Genomic DNA, 20,554 nt, shown 5'->3' with positions numbered 1-20,554 from the left:
TGCTTTGCTTCAGTTTCAATGCTTTCCAAGTTATTGAGTAGCTGGAATTGCTCCTTTATTTAAATTTCAGGACATTAGTGATTGTTATTTCTCTTGTCCACATTAATTTTCATCCAATGGCAGTAGAACATGATGTTGCCTGGGTTTAAAGTGATTGCAGCTTTTTCCCCCAAATATTCTTTCTGTTGCCATGAAATTGATGCAGATATTGTATAGTGAATGAAGCAGCCTAGGAGAATAAAGAAGAAGATAATAAGAGAAGTTACTCTACCCCCTTTACATATCAATTACTAGACAGAATATCTGGTTTTCTAAATCCCAAGGCCCTTCATAGATTGCCTCCTTGTTTCCTCAAACACAGCCTGGGCTCCTCCACCAAATGAACCTCCTGTTCCAACAGCATGCATGTACCAGTTTTTCTTCTTGACTGCTCAGATGCTAGCCTACAGAAACGGGACATCCCTATTCCTGCCTCTAGCTTCCCCTCACGTCAGTCTTCTGAAACACCCTCACCTCTTCAACTAAGTTCTCCTCCTCCTTCAAACTAAAACTGGATCCTTTACTTCCAAGAAGCTCTTTAGACCATCCTAAACCTGTTTACCCTCTGTTCCCCATTTATCCTTCATCTCAGGCCTTAAGCACATAATACATGCTTTGTAATAGACATAGAACACTTCTTGCAGGTGAGTCTTTTTTTTCTTCTTGGTCCTAGGAAAAAAAGCCAGAATTAATAGTTGAGGTTTGGTCACTAGTCGTTAGCAGTCTGCCGGCAAGCTCTGCCCAAATTTCTCCCCAAAATAAATTACGTTGAATGAAACAGTGGCACCCTTTAGGAAAAAGAAAGTTTCCGACCTCTGAATTAATGGTTTGGAAAGTTCCGTAGAAAGAATTTTGTTACATTTGTGTCTGAAAACTGTTACATTGCCAGAGTTATATCATTAAAACAGTCAATGCTTTTATAACATCTCTTTTTTGTTACCCTCTCAACTTACCCTATTATTGGAGACCCGGACACACTCTGAGAAGGCAACTAGTAAAAACCCACATAACATGGATGAACTGAGCAATATACAGAAGTAACTCACACCACTAGAGAAACACCAGCTATGCAAGGAGAGGCCTGGCTTTCTAAACAGTGAGGTGAGACCAGTAAAACCAGCCCAGTGTCTGATTCCTCCCGGTTTCCTAGTTTATAAAGCCCAAACTACTGCTGAGAGGGATCAGGTTACATCTGCCAGCTGCCAAGAACTGTACATGTAACCCTTTCTAATCCACGACCGGGATGTTAACACTGCCATTTCACATGCTAGAAAGAGCATCTTCATCTTTACATTTTCCCATTTTCTTCCATACATACAAGTAATTGGTCAAAGGCCCCAGTGATGCTGCCTGTGCCCACACTGACACCCATGCCTCCACCTCATTCCTGGAGGCCTGCACTGAAGACAGAGCCCTCGTGTGTCATATCCCCCGGACCTAATACAATATGCAAGTCATAGTAAATGCCTGTATAATGTTTGTTAAGAATGACTGTCCCTTTGGATGTCTAATTGCAGTGAGTGGTACACCATAAGAAACCTTCTATCTTTTTTTTTCATCATGAGCGCAAACCTTGCCCAAGATCCTCACGTTGTCAAAGATATGGATGGAGATAGATCCGCTCATTCAATCGTTCATTGACTCCTTCATTCATTTTTGTGGGCCAACAGTTTTTTTAATTAACAAAAATGGGGAAAGGATTTTTGGAAATTTTTGCTTGGGGACCTAATATTCCTGACAAGATCCAAGAGTTTCTCTGAAAGTTGGAGAAATTATCTTTGGAAGGCATATGATGAAGAGATGGATAGGTGGAACCTCTTCCTACAATCTTCGTGCAGGTACCATATTTTCCCATGTATAAGCTGCACCCTTTTTTGAAAAATTTGGGGTCTAAAAACTGGGTGCATTTTATACAGATTATACAGATTTTTTTACTTGCATTCCCCACTTTTTATGCTTGCTTTTGCGCTCATTGTTGAAGACAGTGATTTGTCATCAGATAAAGATGAGGACAAGCTAATGAATGGGAGTTCTGACAGTGATGAGGAGTTGAATAAATTTTATGATGAATAAAACTTGAGTTCAATAACTTTATGTAATACCGTGGTACCTTGAGATACGAACAGACCAACACACGAATTTTTTAAGATACGAGCTGCTGCGACTTGGTCTGTATTTTTGTTCAAGATCCAAGCGAAATTCCAAGATACGAGTCATGATTCGGGAAGCTGCTGCTAGTTGGCGCATTGGCGCATGGGTCCAGTATCGGCAGTTTGATATACGAGTTGACTGACTTACGAGCTTGGTTACAGAACAAATTAAATTCATATCTCAAGGTACCACTGTATATTTTTTCAAATTATGGGCCCCCAAATTAAGGTGTGTCTTATACATGGGAGCGTCTTATATAAATATATGGGGAAAATACAGTAATCTCTGGAAAATCATTGGCAGAAAATCTAGATGAGCACGTATAACAACATCTGTAGAGTGGAAACACATAACCTAGATATCTACATCCCAGGAAGGAGTTGAATGCATGGTTAAGAGCACAAACTTTGGTGTCCAACAACCTGGGCTCACTTCTCAGTTCTGCTAAGTGTGGGAGTGAGCATGGGGCATGGGCTCATGCTTTGGATGAGTCTAAGGAGCAGCTGCCTAGGCAGTAAGGAACTAGCCTCTGACTCTCCCTGGCAATCTCTTTTATGAGGGACTGTTTCTGAGCGCCTCAATGTAGTCCTGGGAACTCCTTCTTAGCCATAGGCAGCTGGAAATAGATCATCTCGTCCTGAGATGCTAAGGCTGTTGAGGGGGCAATTTATTTTATCACTTTACGGTTCAGTACAGAGAATAATTTCTTAGTGATCAGGAAGTTTCCCAGTAGCCAGTTCAGTGTCTACACATTGACTGCCCAACTCGTTCCAGCAGGAGAAAGCTTTTTCTGGGGATTTAGAAGTCAGTGATACCAAAAACGGATGAGTCTCCTGTGTTTTTTCACTTGTTGGAAATAGGTCACAAGGTGACTATTTCAGGTGTTCTTGCCTGAAGCGGACAGATCAGGCTGGGAGGGAATTAAGACATGGAAGAGGAAACCTCAATTTTACAAAGCAGGTGGTGATAGGAAGAGAAAGGGAGAGAATCTTTCACACTCATTCACCGAGCACTCACAAAGACCCATCAACAGTGCGGGGGGCTCAGCACCTGCCATCAAAGGGCCTTTCTATAGATGTTTGCCTCTGTGACCAAAAAATGGCATTCTGTGATATCAAAAACCCTGTACTCTAAGTTTCTATTTTCTAATCTATGAAATGGCTACAATACCTAACACAGGGTTCAGCAAGCCTTTTCCGAAAAGGGCCTGATACTAAATATTTTTAACTTTTCAGGCCACATACTCTCTGTCACCACAACTCAGTGTTGCCATGGTAACATGAAAGTCACCATAGACATAAAGGGATGGGTGTGGGCAGATTTGCTCTGCAGACCATAGTTTGCCATCCCCTAGTCTTCACCGGGTATTGTGAGGATTAAAGGAGCTAATCCAAGTAACATTTCTGTTTGCTTTGTTTTTTAATTACAGTTTACATTCAATCTCACTTTGTATTAGGTTCAGTTGTACAGCAAAGTGGTTAGACAATCATAGACTTTACACAGTGTTCCCCCGATATTTCAAGTACTCACCTGGCACCATCCATAGTCCTGACAGTATTACTGACTGTGTGCCCAACGCTGTACTTTACCTCCCTGTGACTCTTCTATAACGACCAACTGCTACTTCTCAATAGATCCATCAGCCTGGGTTCCAGAGGGCCAAGTGTGAGCTGAGTCCTGTCAACCTGTAATGGAAACACAGTGTGAGCACGACTGTAGTCTGTGTTCTTTAAAGCCACTGAGCATTTTGGGTTGCTTGTTGCTGCAGTGTTGTGAGCTTTCTGTTATGGTTCCCAGCAGCACCTGAGGAGGCTGCACTGGAGGGATTTGTATGTTTCACACTGAAGACACCCTAATACTCTTTAAAAATCAGGGAACTGCTTTGACACCATCATCATCGTCATCCTCATCCTAGCTAACACTAGCACCTCATAAATTCACTAATGTAATGCTCACAACAACCTCTACATGTCACAGATATTACTACTATCTGCATTTTAGAGATGATGCTTATAGAGGTTCATGAACTTGCAGAAGACCAGCGTTATGCAGACTACACCCCACAGGCCAAATCCAGTTCATGGCCTGTTTTTGTAAATAAAGTTTTATTGGAACAATATCATGCTTGTTCATGACATAGCATGTAATTATAGCTGCTTTCATGATACTGTGGCAGAGTTGAATAGCTGTATATGGCCTGCAATACTGAAAATACCATTCTAGCCATTTACAGAAAAAATGTGTCTACTCCCTCTCCTTCCCCCTGACCCTCCACTCTATATGAGGCCTAGTTCCAAACCCAGGATGTCTCACTTTTTATGAGAAACAACAGTCATAATTCACATATAAGTAAACACTAGGTAGGCTTGGAGCCTGTAGGGTGTTATAAAATTTTTCCATATCCATTATCCTAACTGTACATTTTTTCATTTAAAATTTTCATGGCATTTATTTCTGGCAATATGGCAGGCTTCATATCATGAAAAATCCTCCCCTTAAAAAAAACAAAACCCTATAAAATGCTGGATAAAAGGAAGAGTTGCCCTGGCCGGTTGGCTTAGCGGTAGAGCGTAGGCCTGGTGTGCTGGGGGGGGGGGGGGACCCGGGTTCGATTCCCGGCCAGGGCACATAGGAGAAGCGCCCATTTGCTTCTCCACCCCCCCTCCTTCCTCTCTGTCCCTCTCTTCCCCTCCCGGAGCCAAGGCTCCATTGGAGCAAAGATGGCCCGGGTGCTGGGGATGGCTCCTTGGCCTCTGCCCCAGGTGCTAGAGTGGCTCTGGTCACGGCAAATTGACGCCCCAGAGGGGCAGAGCATCGCCCCCTGGTGGGCAGAGCGTTGCCCCTGGTGGGCGTGCCGGGTGGATCCCGGTTGGGCGCATGTGGGAGTCTGTCTGACTGTCTCTCCCCGTTTCCAGCTTCAGAAAAATACAAAAAAAAAAAAAAGGAAGAATTAACTTTGCAAGAAATTAACACAGCCTGACCAGGCGGTGGCGCAGTAGATACAGCATCGGCCTAGGATGCTGAGGACCCAGGTTTGAAATCCTGAGGTCACTGGCTCACCAGCTTGAGTGCAGGGTTGCTGACTTGAGCATGGGATCATAGACATGACCCCATGGTCATGAGCTTGAGCCCAAAGGTCACTGACTTGAAGCCCAAAGTTGCTGGCTTGAGCAAGGAGTCACTCACTCTGCTGAATTTCCCCCTCCCACCAGCCCCTCCCCCCACCCATCAAGGCACATATGAGAAAGCAATCAATGAACAACTAAGGTGCCACAATAAAGAATTGGTGCTTCTCATTTCTCTCCCTTCCTGTCTGTCTGTCCCTGTCTGTCCCTCTCTCTCTGTGTCTCTGTCTCCCTTTCATAAATAAATAAATAAATAAATAAATAAATAAATAAATAAAATTAGCATAAATCTTTAGAGGCCAAAAATGAAGTAAAGGCCAGAATCCAGAATGGTGGGGTAAATGCTCACTTAAACAGGCCTTGGACCCCTAAGGATATTAGCTAGGGGGCAGGCAGGCGACACGGCAGTAGAATGTCAGCAGAGACTCTGGAGTGAGTCCTCAAAGACCCACATTGCTAGCTAGTGAAGGAGTGGACTGGAAAGCATTTGCCCTGTCCCGGAAGACAGTAAAGAAGAATTTGTGTCTCAGCTTTGATTTTGGTTAGGAGAAATAAAAAGTCCCCAACCCTTGATCAGAGGTAATAACCACAAACCAGGCCTCAAAACCTACAGTTCAAATTCACTTTCTTGCCTAGGCTGAAACTATGTTAAGCTAAAAAACAATTTTTTGAATGGTCCTATATTAGCAGCTCCACAGGCACTTGGCAAAAGTAAATACAAACAGAAGGAATAACGCTCAAGTTAAGTCTCATCACCCTTTCAGAGACAATGCCCCAGCAAAATGACTTCACAGTAAAAATACCACAAGACCTCTCACAGAGCAAGACAGCAGCAGACAAGAGTTAGGAGAAAAGCCGAGCAGCAAAATCAGACACCCAAGGTGCTTAGATGGTTGAATCATCAGACAGCACAGTGTGGCAAACATTTTCTTCAAAGGGCCAAGTAGTATATATTTCAGGCTTTGCAAGCCATTCAGTGTCTAGAAAACAGACTCAACTTTGACATTCTAGTGTGAAAGCAGACACAGGCAATATGTAAATTAATGGGCTTGGCTGTGTTCCAATTAACCTTTATTTACAAAAACAGGGGGTATGCCAGATTTGACCAGCAGGCCATAGTTTGTAAAATAAGTTTGTTTTCAACATTTAAAGAATCTAAAACATGAGCAAGGAATAAAATAGTATCATGAATATCCAAGATAATTCCTTATCTTCTGGGGGGAAAAATCCTATAGTTTAAATTTTAATGAGTTAACTAGCAGATAAAACTGAAAAATATAATTAGTAAATAGAAAGTTGAACACAACAAACAAAATTCCTCAGCATATTGTATGGAGAAACAAAGAGGAGGAAGTTATAAAAGGGAGCTTCACAAATAGGGAATTTTTGAATGAAAAGTTCTAACATTTATCTAATCCAAATTCCAGAGGAATGAGTAGAAAGAATGGTAGGAAATCGATATTCAAGGATTTTTATGGATCTTATATTTAGAGTGTACAAAGAATTTTTGAAAAAAAAAGTTACACTTAGACACATCCTGGTAAAATTACAGAACATTAAAGACAAGTTAAAACACTTAAAAACAGCCTCGGTGAAAGACAGCTTATTTGCTTGATATCTGACATCTTACGAACAATAAGACACCAAAGACTACCAGATAATTCTCCCAAGTGCAGAAAGAAAATAATTGTCCATCTATAACTCACATACCCAGCAAAACTTATGAATCAGGAATGAGGAGCCCTGGCCGGTTGGCTCAGCGGTAGAGCGTCGGCCTAGCGTGCGGAGGACCCGGGTTCGATTCCCGGCCAGGGCACACAGGAGAAGCGCCCATTTGCTTCTCCACCCCTCCGCCGCGCTTTCCTCTCTGTCTTTCTCTTCCCCTCCCACAGCCGAGGCTCCATTGGAGCAAAGATGGCCCGGGCGCTGGGGATGGCTCTGTGGCCTCTGCCTCAGGCGCTGGAGTGGCTCTGGTCGCAATATGGCGACGCCCCAGAGGGGCAGAGCATCGCCCCCTGGTGGGCAGAGCGTCGCCCCTGGTGGGCGTGCCGGGTGGATCCCGGTCGGGCGCATGCGGGAGTCTGTCTGTCTCTCCCTGTTTCCAGCTTCAGAAAAATTAAAAAAAAAAAAAAAAAAGAATGAGGATGAGCCCTGGCCGGTTGAGTCAATGGCAGAGCATCAGCCCAGCGTGTGGATGTCCCAGGTTCAACTCCCAGTCAGGGCACACGGTAGAAGGCCCATCTGCTTCTCCACCCTTCCCCTTTCCCTTCTCTCTCTCTCTCTCTGTTTCTCTCTCTCTCTCTCTCTCTTTTCCTCCTACAGCCATGACTCAGTTGGAGCAAGTTAGCCCTGGGTACTAAGGATGGCTCCATGGCCTCACCTCAGGCACTAAAATAGCTCGGTTGCCAAGCAATGGAGCAAGGGCCCCAGATGGGCAGAGCATCAGTGTGTAAGAGGCATGCCGGGTGGATCCCAGTTGGACGCATACGGGAGTCTGTCTCTCTGCCTCCCCACTTCTCATTTAAGAAAATTAAAAAAAAAAAAAAAAAGAATGAGGATGAAGTAGAGATGTTTTCAGATGAGCCAGAACAAAATAATTTATTATCAACAGATCCTTAGTAAAGGAACTTCTTACAGGTGTTATACTTCTAGGGTGTAAGAATGATGGCAACCAAGTGAGCAAAGAAAATGGTAATCACATAGATAAATTTAAATAAATATCAACACCAATAACATCTAATTTGTAAAGTTAAAATTGTGAGGCATGTACACATTTCTAAAGCGAATATAATATTCTGTTTCTTAAAATAGTAGGTACATAAGTGTTCATGAGGATAAATGTGTATTCATGCTTTATACTCTTACCTATATATGGTACATTTCAAAAATATTTTTAATAGAAATAAAACCTGAACAGTAAGAGCCTATATGCTAGAAAGAGTTAAAGCATTCTAAATTTTAGGAGTAGAATAAATATAATAACTTTAACCATTAAAAAAGTAGAAACTGAATCTATAAGTTCCAAACTACTAAAGGAAACAAAAAAATTGGGATAAGAAAAGAACTTTATAGGACAAATAAAAAGCATAAAAAAGATAATAAAAATAAATTTAAATAAAGCAACGATCACAAAAAATAATAATGAATTAAATTTACTAGCTATAAGATAGCTTCTTAAAATGCAGCTATAAGCTTCTTTTAAGAAATTTACTTAAAATAGAAATACATCAACAAAAACAACAACAACAAAAAAGACCCTTTCTGCTTGCTTTCTGTGTAACTTTTGAATCCTCATAGAAAGTGATGTTCTGTAAAACAAAGAAAAATTCAATATAAAGAAAGAAATGAGAAAAGACCTGGTTTTGAAATTCTCCAAAAGCCTAAAAATTAGAAAAGATAGTTCCACATGTGCTGTACCTATAGAAGTCAAGCAAGCATTGCTGCAAACTTTGGGTTTAACAGTAAACCAAAAATAAATGAAATTTATCATTACTCCAGTTTGGGTCAAATTTCTTGACTTATAAATGGAGCTTACATAATAACAGATAATATTGAAAAAATGACCTGCATTTTCAGGCGAAGGACAGTGAGATCACTTGTGACTGTGTTAGTAACACCCTAAAATTTATGAGATGTTATTTATTTAAATATAAGGGGTCCCAGGAAAATACATTAATAAATTTTAAGTGTGAACGGATTTGACTATTTTGAAGTTTCAGGGACAAAAAAATTATGTATAAATGTGGATAATTGCCACATTCAAATAGAGAAAGATTACCTAAATAGAGAGAACCTAAATGAATAACAGAAATGGTTCAAGTATGAAGCCTGTGTATAATAAAATGTTTTCAAAGCTATTTTACAGACATAGGGAAATACCAATGATATAGTTAGCTAGTAAACAAAATAATATACAAAACTGTAAGAATAAAATGATCAGAAATGCATTAAATGTAGTAAAGTGTGTCTACAGTAGGATTGGGAGAGAAAACAACAGAATATTAAGAATAATGGGGTCCTGCCGGTTGGCTCAGTGGTAGAGCATTAGCCTGGCATGTGGATATCTCAGGTTTGATTCCTGGTCAGGGCACACAGGAGAAACAACCACCTATTTCTCCACCCTACCCTCTTCTCTTTCTCTTTCTCTCTCTCTTCCTCTCCTGCAGTCATGGCTTGATTGGTTCAAGCACATTGACCTGGGTGCTAAGGATGGCTCCATGGAGCTTCCACCTCAGGTGCTAAAAATAGCTCAGTTGTAAGCATGGTCCCAGATGGGCCAAGCATCAGCCCCAGACATGGGTTGCCGGGTGGATCCCAGTCTGGGTGCATGTAGGAGTTTGTCTATCTCCCTGCCTCTCACTTGGAAAAAAAAAGGAGGAAAAAAAAAAAGTAATGGAGAAATGAATAATTTGTACTCTTATTTTCTACGTTTTATAATCTGGGCCTCCATAGGGTGCCGTACTTTTCTGAACACCCACCTCACCATAAGCCTTGGAGGGCTCCAACATGTCTCCCACCATCTGCTTGGTGCCCAGGACCTGCCCATGGTCAGTGCCCAATAAATATTTGACCAAATGAATGACTGAGTGAAGTGAATGGAGGCACTTCTGCCTTCTTTGAGGGCCCCTCTCTATCTGCTCACCCTTAAGTATGGATGTTCTCCTAGATCCCACGCTCAATTGCTTTTTCTTCTCATTCTGTACTTTCCCCCTGGATGATCTCTCTTCCCTTTGCGTTAGCCAACACGCATATGAAAATAAGCCCAACGTTTCAATTCTGCCTCATATTTTCCCCCTTATCTGCATTTCCCACTGCTTTCTGTTGGACCAACAGACATTCCATGTTTTCATCTCTAACTCATCATTTTCTTCCCACTCTTCCTCCTAAGAGCTCCAACTTTGCTAATACCACCGCCATCCCTTCAACATTCCGTTCAAGCTCACAAGAGATGTCCTCTCCGCCAAACCTTCCTGATGGGCTCTCTCTCTTTTCAATTCCATTTCCTCTACCGTTCTACTTCTCACCGAGGTCACGCCAAACTCTGAGGAGCCTCGTTGCTTTGCATCTGCACTCTCCATGGCTGCTGGATTTACTTTTTGAACCACAAAACACACCATGTTCCCGTCTTGCTCAAAAACTTACAATGCTTCCCATTGCCTTCAGAATAAAAGCCCAAAAGCTCCTCCCAGGCTGGTTTAATCTCTTTGCTGCTTCCCATCAGCTGTCCCCATGGCCACCACTCGGCCATCCTTTCCTCTCTCTCCTTCACTCCCTCGGTCCCTCTCTCAGCCTCACCAGGTTTCTGGCCGGTCAGCCACCTCCATGACAGTCCACATTTCTCCGCTGTCTGGATGCCCCTCTCCCACTGCTCTGCCTCTCAAATTGCTCCTTCTCCTCCAAAGCCCATTTCAAGCATCCCCTCCCTCCTTTGAGAAGCCTTTTCCCAAACCTTCTGTCAGGATTAAGGTTCACTCCCCTCTGTAGTCAAATTGCATCTCAATCATGCCCCCATTAAAGCAAAGCTCAAGGTGCCAGCAGCAGGTGGGTGGACAGAGGGAGACAGCGTGGACCCCTTGAGAACCTGAGCACCAGGGGTGTAAGGATTCCCTCCTAGAAGTGAATCCATAGAAACAATAAGTAATGGAAAAGAACACGGGTGCCTGCTAGGCTCATAGGATCCAGCCCTGTTGCTAGCAACAGCTGTAGCCTTTGGCCACTGATGTTAATGTCGTTGTGGAAAAGCTGTGTTAACAGAAGCAGGGGCTGTGCGAGGAGGGTGGGATCCATAGAAGCATATTCTGGCATTTCCCCAGGTTTTCCAGGGGACAATGCTGAGGCAGAGAGGAGAGAGGGTATTAGATTCCAGGCACTGTTGTCTGGCAAGGGACAGGGCGACTTTCCTTTACTGGGCTCACCTTGAACTGAGCTAGCTATCCTGGGTGCTCCCTGCAGCATAGTGGTGCCCATCAGGAAATCTGGCGAGGGCCAGGCACACCTGGGTGAGCACCACAGCGTGTAGAAAGGGCAGCCCCTAGTGATCTGGCCCTGAGAGGACTACGCCACGCTTAGCCTACATGTTGGGCTTTGATTTGGGCATGTTAGTCTATCACAAACTCTGTTGTCATGTCCAGGTGAATTTATGATGTCCAGTTTCTGGGCCTGCAAGGTATGCCCCTGGGAGGCAGCCAGCCAGCTGTCCCCATCACCACCATCGCCACCCACCGCCAGGAATTAGAGTTAACCATGAATAGCTGTGTCTCTCCCACAAGCCCAGGGGTTGACAAACATTTTCTGTAGAGGGTCTTACAGTCAATATTTTAGGTTTTGTGGGCCATAAGGACTCTGTCACAACTATTCAACTTTACTCTTGCAGCCACAGAAAATATGTAAATGCACAGGTGTGTCTGGATTCAAACAAAACATTATTTACAAAAAAAAGCGGTAACTCAGATTCAGCCCAGACCGTAGTTTGCCAAGCCCTGAAGCAGATTATGAGCTTTTTTTTTAAAAAAAAAAAGCAATATAATTGACATAGCGTTATGTTAGTTTCAGGTGTATAACCTAATGATTCAGTATTTGTGTATACTGTGAAATGATTGCCGTGATAAGTCTAGTTAGCATCCATAACAACACATAATTACAATTTTTTTTTCTTGTGATGAGAACTTTTAAGATCTACTCTCTTAGCAACTTTCAAATATATAATGCAGCATTGTTAACTATAGTCACCGTGCTGTACGTTAGATCCCATGACTTATAACTGGAAGTTTATACCCTATGACCCCCTTTCACCCATTCTCCACCCAGACTGTATGTTCACACCATCAACTGTGTGGTTCCTCTCTGGGCCCACCCATGTCTGCCTAGCACTTATTATATTCTCACTGTGTCTATAGAATGGAGCTGGGTGCCTTCCTCTCACAGCACCCACAGGCCTTTGCCAATATTGCAGAGATGGTGGTGAATGCAGAACCATGCTACCTGCAGGAATCCTTGAGGTCCCTCCTCTTCAGGGATGTGACCCTTCAACAGTATCCTCGACTTGTGACATCTAGTTCATACAGTTGTGACGCCCCTGCCTTGGTGCAATAATCTGATTACCCACGTGACGGCTGTGCAGGACCGTGGGATGACGGAAAGAATGATGCCTTTTTCTTGTGTTTACTGCCTTCCAAGAGCTACTTAGTAAATACGTGGTGGGCAGTTGATACTTCTGAGGAAAAGACAAATTATCTACTAAAAAGCACCCCGTCACCCTTCAGAGGCTCAATGCGCAGCTGTGACGCCAGCTGCCTTCGGCTGACCGGGGTGCAGGCTGCTACCCTTTCCCGAGTGGGCCGGCGCACGGAGCTCCTCTCCCCTTTGCCGCGGCTCTCTCTGCGGGCGGCACTCAGGCAAGGCGGGGGTCCAAGCGAGGCCCCGCGGGTCTCTCCTTCCTCACATCAACCCTGGATCCAGCTAATGTGGCATTTGGGAAGAGAGGTCCCCTTTGGACTGTGAGCTCCTAAAGAGAAGAAACTGAAAATGATACATCTTCAAGTCTTAAATAGAAGAAGGCCTCGGATATAACAGGTGTTCTGGAGGTGGCTCTGTATCCTGGGTCCTGGCTGTGTCTAACCTAGGTCTGGCCTCAGCAGGACCGCAGTGACACCCTAATAGGAGCTCCCCAGATCCCACAAGTCTTAGCCCTATTACACGCTCTTCCACGGTGCTTTAAAATTGGCAAAGTGCTTTCATGTGGCCCTTCTCTCTTAAGCCACACCGAAACCTTAAGAGGTACAGAAATCTCAAATGTCCCCAACTTCACCAACTTGTGAGGTTCCATTAAAGTGAAGGCTCCATCTGTAGGAGTATAAGCCCCCAGCAGCCACCCAACACCCCCCTCCACGCTCATCATGCAGAATCTCCCTGGTGACAGGGGCCTCCCAGAGGCTGTCTCAGGTGAGCTCATAAACTAGCCCACAACAGCCCTCTGCTCTTCCTTTCAACACCCATGGCCCACAAGCCACAGGACAGCAGCACTTGGATGCTGGTGTTTACATCCTGTGGCCCATGGGGTGCCGCAGACTTGGGGTAGAATTGGGAACAGTGGTTCTATTCCATCATCAAGCAGGACTTTTTGTCACCGGGGCTCCGGGGCTTGGCTCCACTCCAAACCCCACTCCATTAGGCCGAGGGTGGGGACCAGGAACAGGGACGCTTATACTCATGATGGAGGCTGAGAGCACAGGACAAAAATGCCATTCTGACCTTCCATGGTCCTCCTGTCACCCTTCGGCCTCCCATATGCAAGGACACCCAGAAACTCCTTCTCTTCCAGCTCCCCCAAAACGGGAGATCCTTATACGCATTATTGCATTTGTACAAATGGCTCCAGGGTAGGGTCACTTGCCCTCACATCTCATTTCTGCTAAGCCCCAGCCAGCCCTGCCATCTAGACATTATCTTCCCATTTTATGGTCAAGAAAATTAAGGTTTACACCTCATGTAAATTAGAGAATAGGAGGCTCGGGGCCTGAAGGGGAGTCTCTGACCTGAACCCACCCCTTCCCTTCCCTTCTCCACAGCTAAACCATCAACGCTCTGCTTCCCCTTCTCGCTGATCGAGATCCGGCCCATTTTCTACCTGTTAAGCGTTGTCAGAATTAAGCTCCGGGCCGTTCTTGATTCCTCCTTTCTCTTCCCATGTGTGGTTATTTGGCTGAGCTAACAAGTGGAACAGAGGTTCGTTGGCCTCAAGAAAAAGTTACTGCCATAGGCAGCTACAGAGAAGAAATTTTGGCAAGAACCTGGTTGTTTTCTGCAGACATTTTAAGCAACCACAGTAAGGAGTATGGTGGTGTTTCCTAACAAGTGAAAGCTGCCTCTGTTTAGCCAATGCTTCCCCTTCTCCTTATCAAGTGGAAAATTTACAACAAAAGTAATTCTCTTCATCTTCCCCCCTCTCCGCAAAGCAACCCCTGACTTATGGAGCCTCTCCCTGAGCTGCAGCCTAACGACCAAGTAGGAAAAAGAAATGTAAACCATGAGAAGTAAAAGAGTTCACCATACAAAGCGTTATATTCAAGCCATTGTCTCGAGTGTTTTGGATAACTCGATTTTAGTTTAGGAAAGAAAATCTGAAACAGAACAATGACATCACACATGGAACGCTTATGTAGTTCCTGGGATAGAAAAATGTGCGGCGAAGGGAAAAGCTGCATGATTTCAATGAGATCCAGGTGGAATCGGCCTTTTCAGCAAATGTCTACACATCAGCCCATAAAAATGATGGAAAAGGCACAAGACAAGAATAAAAGCAACAAAGTGCCAGGTGCTCATCCTGACTGATCCCACATCCTCTCCGAGTCTGTCCGTTCCAACAGCTCCTACTGTTCACTCTCCCTCCCTTCCAAGGCCTTGAATCTCTCCGGCCTTCTGGAGTTTTCTGCTCATTGTCCTCCCCTGTCCCCATGAGGCAACCAGTGTCTCCCCTTGTCCGGGGCTAGGAAGAGCAAAACAACCAACACAACTAGTTATAGAAACAACTTCTGAGGCCCTTGCCAAGCAGAGATGCTGTGTTGGATGCTTTGCCTGAATTTTCTCACTTAATCCTGACGACCCTGCCCGGTAGGTTCTAGAATTGCTCCCATTTCGTAGTTAGGGAAAACAAAAGGTTAAGCATCTTGCCCAACATCACACAGCTAGTTAGCGGCAGAACCAGTTCTCAAACATAATCGAACCATTCACCCTAACCAGTAGCCTACTTACTTCCTCAAAATAGCTATTAGTTACAGGTTCTTGTTAATGTATCCATTTATCTTCCCCCAAAATAAACACACAATATTGATGCTGCTTTATCTCTTTTATAGATGGGAAAATGTTGATACAGCAGTGAGCAGGAACGTCACGCTGGGAAGTGCACGTTTGCACGCTGTATCTAGTTTCGACTGCATACCCCAGACTACCTACAAATGGACCTTTTAATAAGCCTCAAATTGCAGCCCATAAACACATGCCACCTCCCAGGTCTGTACCATCAGGTTCATTTTATGAGGTCAGGTGGAAAAAGCATGGATGCAGACAACTCACGGGGCTGCAAAGGAGATGGGGGCAGGGGTTGTTGCTAGAATAGTGGGGTGGGGGCAACAAGCCCGGACAGCTTGGAGATGAAGCAGCCCGCTTCCCTGAGGTCCCAGGGGAAAGTCACCAGGGAAGTCAGTACAGGAAATGCAATGTGTGCAGGCGGGGCACAATCCTAGCAGAAAGAGGGAAGGCCACTTTGGAGCAGGAGGGGGAGGACTTCCCTCCTAGCCCCAAGGGAGCCAGAGGGACAGTCTGGTTTATCTGTTGGGAAGGAGGGCAGGGGGGGGCCAAACCCGGCCGGCTTCTCCCTCCCCCAAAGCCCACTGCCCTCCACCAATCACTCCATCCTCAAGCCTCATACTCACCTAGGTACAGCCCTTCCCCTGCCCAGGGACCAAGGGAAAGCCGCTTTGGGTACCACAAAGAGGGCCGACACTGCAATCTGCAGGGGCCCCTTCTACAGGTTGGGGCCTGTATCTCCTTCTTGGATGGTTCTTGATCAAAATCACACAATCAGTGACATTTGGAGGGTCTGCTCATCTTCTCCTCCCTGCCAGTTTATGGCGGGGTGCCTTCCATAGTTGCTCCCGGAGGGATCACCCATCACTTCGGCCGTGATCAGAAGAACAAGCAAAGTCCTAGAGAAATACCTTCCTACGCACAAAATTATTAGTTAAAAAAAAATAACCAAGAAAGATGGAGCACCAGGAACTCAGAGGGAAAGTCTTATTAAGGGATAAAGGAGAATAGGAAGCAAGGGTGAGGAGAAAGGGACAATCTGAAGAAATTAAGGGAACACCACAGCTTGTACCTAATTGTCAGTCGAAAATGAGAGAAACTCACCAGGGAAAAGACAAACTTATGCATTAAACTATCTCTAACTTTGATTCACGAAGGATGAGAGGCAAAGAAAAAGCAGTGTTAACATCAGCTCAGCCGTTCTCACAGAGGTGAGTGGGGACACCCGTCTGAAGTGCAGCAGGAGAAGGAGGTAGCAGGTTCAAAAGGAACAGAAAGTAGCCATCCACATGAGAAAGGGATGCGAAAGGATGCCATGGTTCTGTACAGAAAGCCACTCAACAAGCGCGGAAGTGCACAGAATTACAGGAGAAATATCAACAGGAGTAGGATGAGGGGTTACCATGGATGCCAGGGCAAGATGAGGCTTTCTGAAGGCAGACCCTGTAACCACAAGAAAGCTATCATAGGGATTGGGACGTGAACTATCTTTGTCTGCTGGAGGTCACATTTCACTAAAATAGAGTCACTTATAAAAATGTTTAACATTCCTTGCTAACAATTTCAGCTCTCAGAGCGGAGAAACTGCCATACTAGATATAATTTTAACCAACAAGAAAGAACTCGTTTCTGTACAGAAATTATACAGGGACTTTGGGAGAAATTGACCATGTCCTTTGGGAGTACATAATAGTAAGGCTAGGGAGCATTACGTACATTCTAAGGCAATGTAATAATAAAGAATTTTAGGGAAAAGGAACAGGATAAGTAAACTGCTAAACCAGTGTGTGGTCACGCTGAAAACTTTCTCATGAACTCATGCTTTTTCAAGGACATGGTCACAAGAGATAATGAGGGACATATACCCAAAAACAATAAAAAAAAAAAGTTTTCAGGAAGGTTAAAGCCTCAGCTAATGGGAAATCCAAGAAACACAAGAGATTGAAAAGGTGTTCCATGAGAAGTTCAGTTCAGAGAAGGGTGGGGTGGAAGAGGAGAGAGGGAGGGAGGCAGGGAGAAGAGAACAAAAAAAAAAAAAAAAAAAAAAAAGGAGAAAGAGGAAGAGAATGAAGAAAAAGAGAAGAACAAGGAAATGACAGATCCAAGAAGATGATATGATATTAACAAGCAACAAAAAGTCCAAATTACCAAATATTCAAATTCCATCTTAGGGAGCAAGAATAGAATTTGAATTCTAAATGTGCAAAGAAGATCATAAAAAGAGAAAAATGGAGCCCACAATAAGTTAGAGCAGTGGTTTTCAACCTTTTTACAACTGGGGACTAGTGAAAATAGGAGAATTATTTTGGGGATGCTAAGGCAGAAGTCATCCTGAGGGTCTATGATCGTCAACAACATCAGGGCTGTTAACTCTTTTGCTGACCGGCATGGAATTTCTGGTGGACTGGTCCGTGAACGGGCAGTTGAAAACCACTAATTAGAAAATTTAAAAAATCTTGACGTAATAAATGATCTCAAACCTCCAGGTTCAGACAAATTATATTCCAGAGTGTGAAAAAACTTTTTCAGATATAATCTCAGAGCCACTGGCAGTGAGTTTGAGAAAACATGGAAAATGGGAAAGATGCCAGAAACCTTGAGAAATGTTCTATTTTGCAATATGTTGGGAGGATAAAACCCAAACAGATCCTGAAAATGGAAGACCTATAAGCTGGATATATTGTCATGAAGGAGGGTGAGTCCAACTGGACTCTGTGGACATCAGCTTTTTTAATTTTTATGAAGGGTATTGTCTAAGTAGAGCCTTCCAACAGAAAGTGATCGCTGTTATGAGAAAGTTGGGAGCCATGCCCTACAAGGGATGTTGAGTGGTCTTTCCAGTGCAAAATCAAATGATTCAAAATGTGGTCATTTATAAAGAGCTACAGATGCATTTTTTGTTGCCTTAGAAAACAGACATAAAACCAGTGTCAAAATTTTAGTAGGTGAATTTTTCTGTAATGTTTGAAAGTATTTTCTGTTCATTCATCTGACTAGTGTTTATTGAGCACCTACTTCATGCCAGATACTGTATGAAGCACCGTGGATACATAAAAAATGATAAATATTTTCAAAATATTTGTATTATCCTGTTCAAAAAGAATGTATATGATTCCTACCTTCATTGGACTTAGAGACTTATGGAAGAAAACAAACAATAGAGTAACTAAGAAACATAATCACAGATGATTATGTTGTACTGTTGATATTTGGCTCAGCAAGCCAAGAAGGAGAGAATAGAGGCCAGAGTGACGATATCTAATTTAAAGATAGTTTGGGGAAAACTTCTCTGAGGGGGTGACATTTGTGCTGAGACCCATATGATAACAAGGGTAGAATGACACGAACAGTTTGGGGCAGAGGGAACAGTAGGTGCAAAGGCCCTGAGACTGGAAAGAGCCTGACTTGTTCCCAGAACAGAAAGGAGCTATGATGGTAAACTCGGTGAGAAAGAGAAAGCAAAGTATGAGATTGTGAGAGAAGGTGAAAGAGATAGACAGGAGTCAGGGAATAAGGTGTCCCCATAATAAGGAATTTTAAATGTCTTCTAAGAGATATGGGAAGCCATTGAAAATTTTGAGCAGGAAAGTCACATGGTCTGATGGATGTATGTGTTTTGATGGAGCCCGAGGGGGGGAAACAGGGACAGCATTTAGGAGCCTCCTGTAGTATTTAGATGAGGCCGAGGTGTGAATTGAGGGTGTGGAGTCAGGTGGAAGAGAAGCTCATTTGAAAATGTTTTTGAGGTAACAGAGAGAGAATTCACTGATGAATTGAATATGGAGTTGGAGAAATTGGAAGAAAAATTACTAGAACGATCCCAAAATGGACTCAGGTGGTAGGCATTTAATGGCCACCTGAGGGAACCCTGCAAAAGGGGACCTGGAACTGGGCTGACAGGATGGCCTGGGAAGACGAAGGGTACATTAAATTCAGTGATGACAACAGAACTCCTTAATACAAGGGTCAAGTGCCCACTTCATGCTGCACGTTGACCAAAAGCTCCAGAAAACAGGCTTTTGGTTTGACACAATTCTTAAACTGTAACTGCTTATAAACTTTATCACATGTACCAATAAATCATTTCTATGGAAACTTACAGGGTTCCCAGTGAGGATAACAAGAATACAAGAGAAATTGTGTGTATATTTTGCTATATGTATATATTACATGTACAATCAGCTTACACAAGTGCAGACCTTTGCTCATAACTTAAGATATAGAAGATCCCCATACTTTCAATGAACATAATACACATTAATACCCAACAGACACAAACACCACAAATTTCACTAAAGACAGCACAATGTCCTTATCTTGTTATATCATCAGGAGAAACAAACTCTTGAAAAGAAAGATTTTTAAAATGTAATACAACCTGAAGAATTTATGTCAGAATGGATCCCCAAAATGAATCCTCTATTCCCTATTTTACTCCCAATAATCTTACTTTTCACCTATGAAAAAAATCCCTACCTTCAAGCATCATAAATATTGGATACAAATAGTGGAGCACATGAGAATTTAATTGTGGCAACATTGGGCAAACAAGTATCTTAGGTTTACTCACCTGTAGTTTGCCTGATTGGTGCATGAGCATGGGGCAGCACCATGTGTGTATAGTCTGTGTGGGGCTGCAGGTTGTAGATTGCGGATTGCCTGCCACTATTGGGAGGGGCCATTTTTGTTATTGTTTGCCAGAGGAGGGGTTTTTCCTCCGGCCTGTTTGCTCATCAGCCCACAGAGAGGGAAGCGGTTTTCACTGCTTTCTTGCTAGTTTGCTGTTGCAAGACTCTAACAAATAGAATGGCCAACCATTTTCCAGCTCCACAGTTCCTTTACCATCTGCCTGAATCCAATGTGAACCTACATGGCCACAACCACCAGCCTTACATCTGGCATAGTCGGCAGGATTTGGATCAGATTGGTATAGAGCAGTGGTTGGCAAACTCTTAGTTCAACAGAGCCAAATATCAACAGTACAACGATTAAAATTTCTTCTGAGAGCCAAATTTTTTAAACTTAAACTATATAGGTAGATACATTCCTTATCAAGGTAGTGCCTGCACATGGTATTTTGTGGAAGAGTCACACTCAAGGGGCCAAAGAGCCCATGTGGCTCGCGAGCCACAGTTTGCCGACCAGTGGTAGAGAGCCACCAACACTCTTGAAGGGTGGGGTAGAGGAATGAATGGCCATGGCTCTCCAGTGTATGGTTCCCCATTGCTCTCTTTTTGGGGACCATGGGTTGGCTGTTTTTTACAATCTTGTGCAGGAAACTGCCCAAGGTTGAAAGCCCCAGGGTGAGCAGCAGACTGAGCAGCAACAATGGCATAAGCTAAAAAAGTCACTGGAGAAAGAGCTGCAGGTTTGAGAAATGCAGGTCAGGCTACAGGCTGAGGACCAGCGATTGCTTGAACTGGAGCAAGCACTGG

This window comes from Saccopteryx bilineata, chromosome 3 (assembly GCF_036850765.1).
Source record: "Saccopteryx bilineata isolate mSacBil1 chromosome 3, mSacBil1_pri_phased_curated, whole genome shotgun sequence".
Taxonomy (NCBI): Eukaryota; Metazoa; Chordata; class Mammalia; order Chiroptera; family Emballonuridae; genus Saccopteryx; species Saccopteryx bilineata.
The sequence above is the reverse complement of the archived record's forward strand: the minus strand, read 5'-3'. Positions refer to the sequence as shown.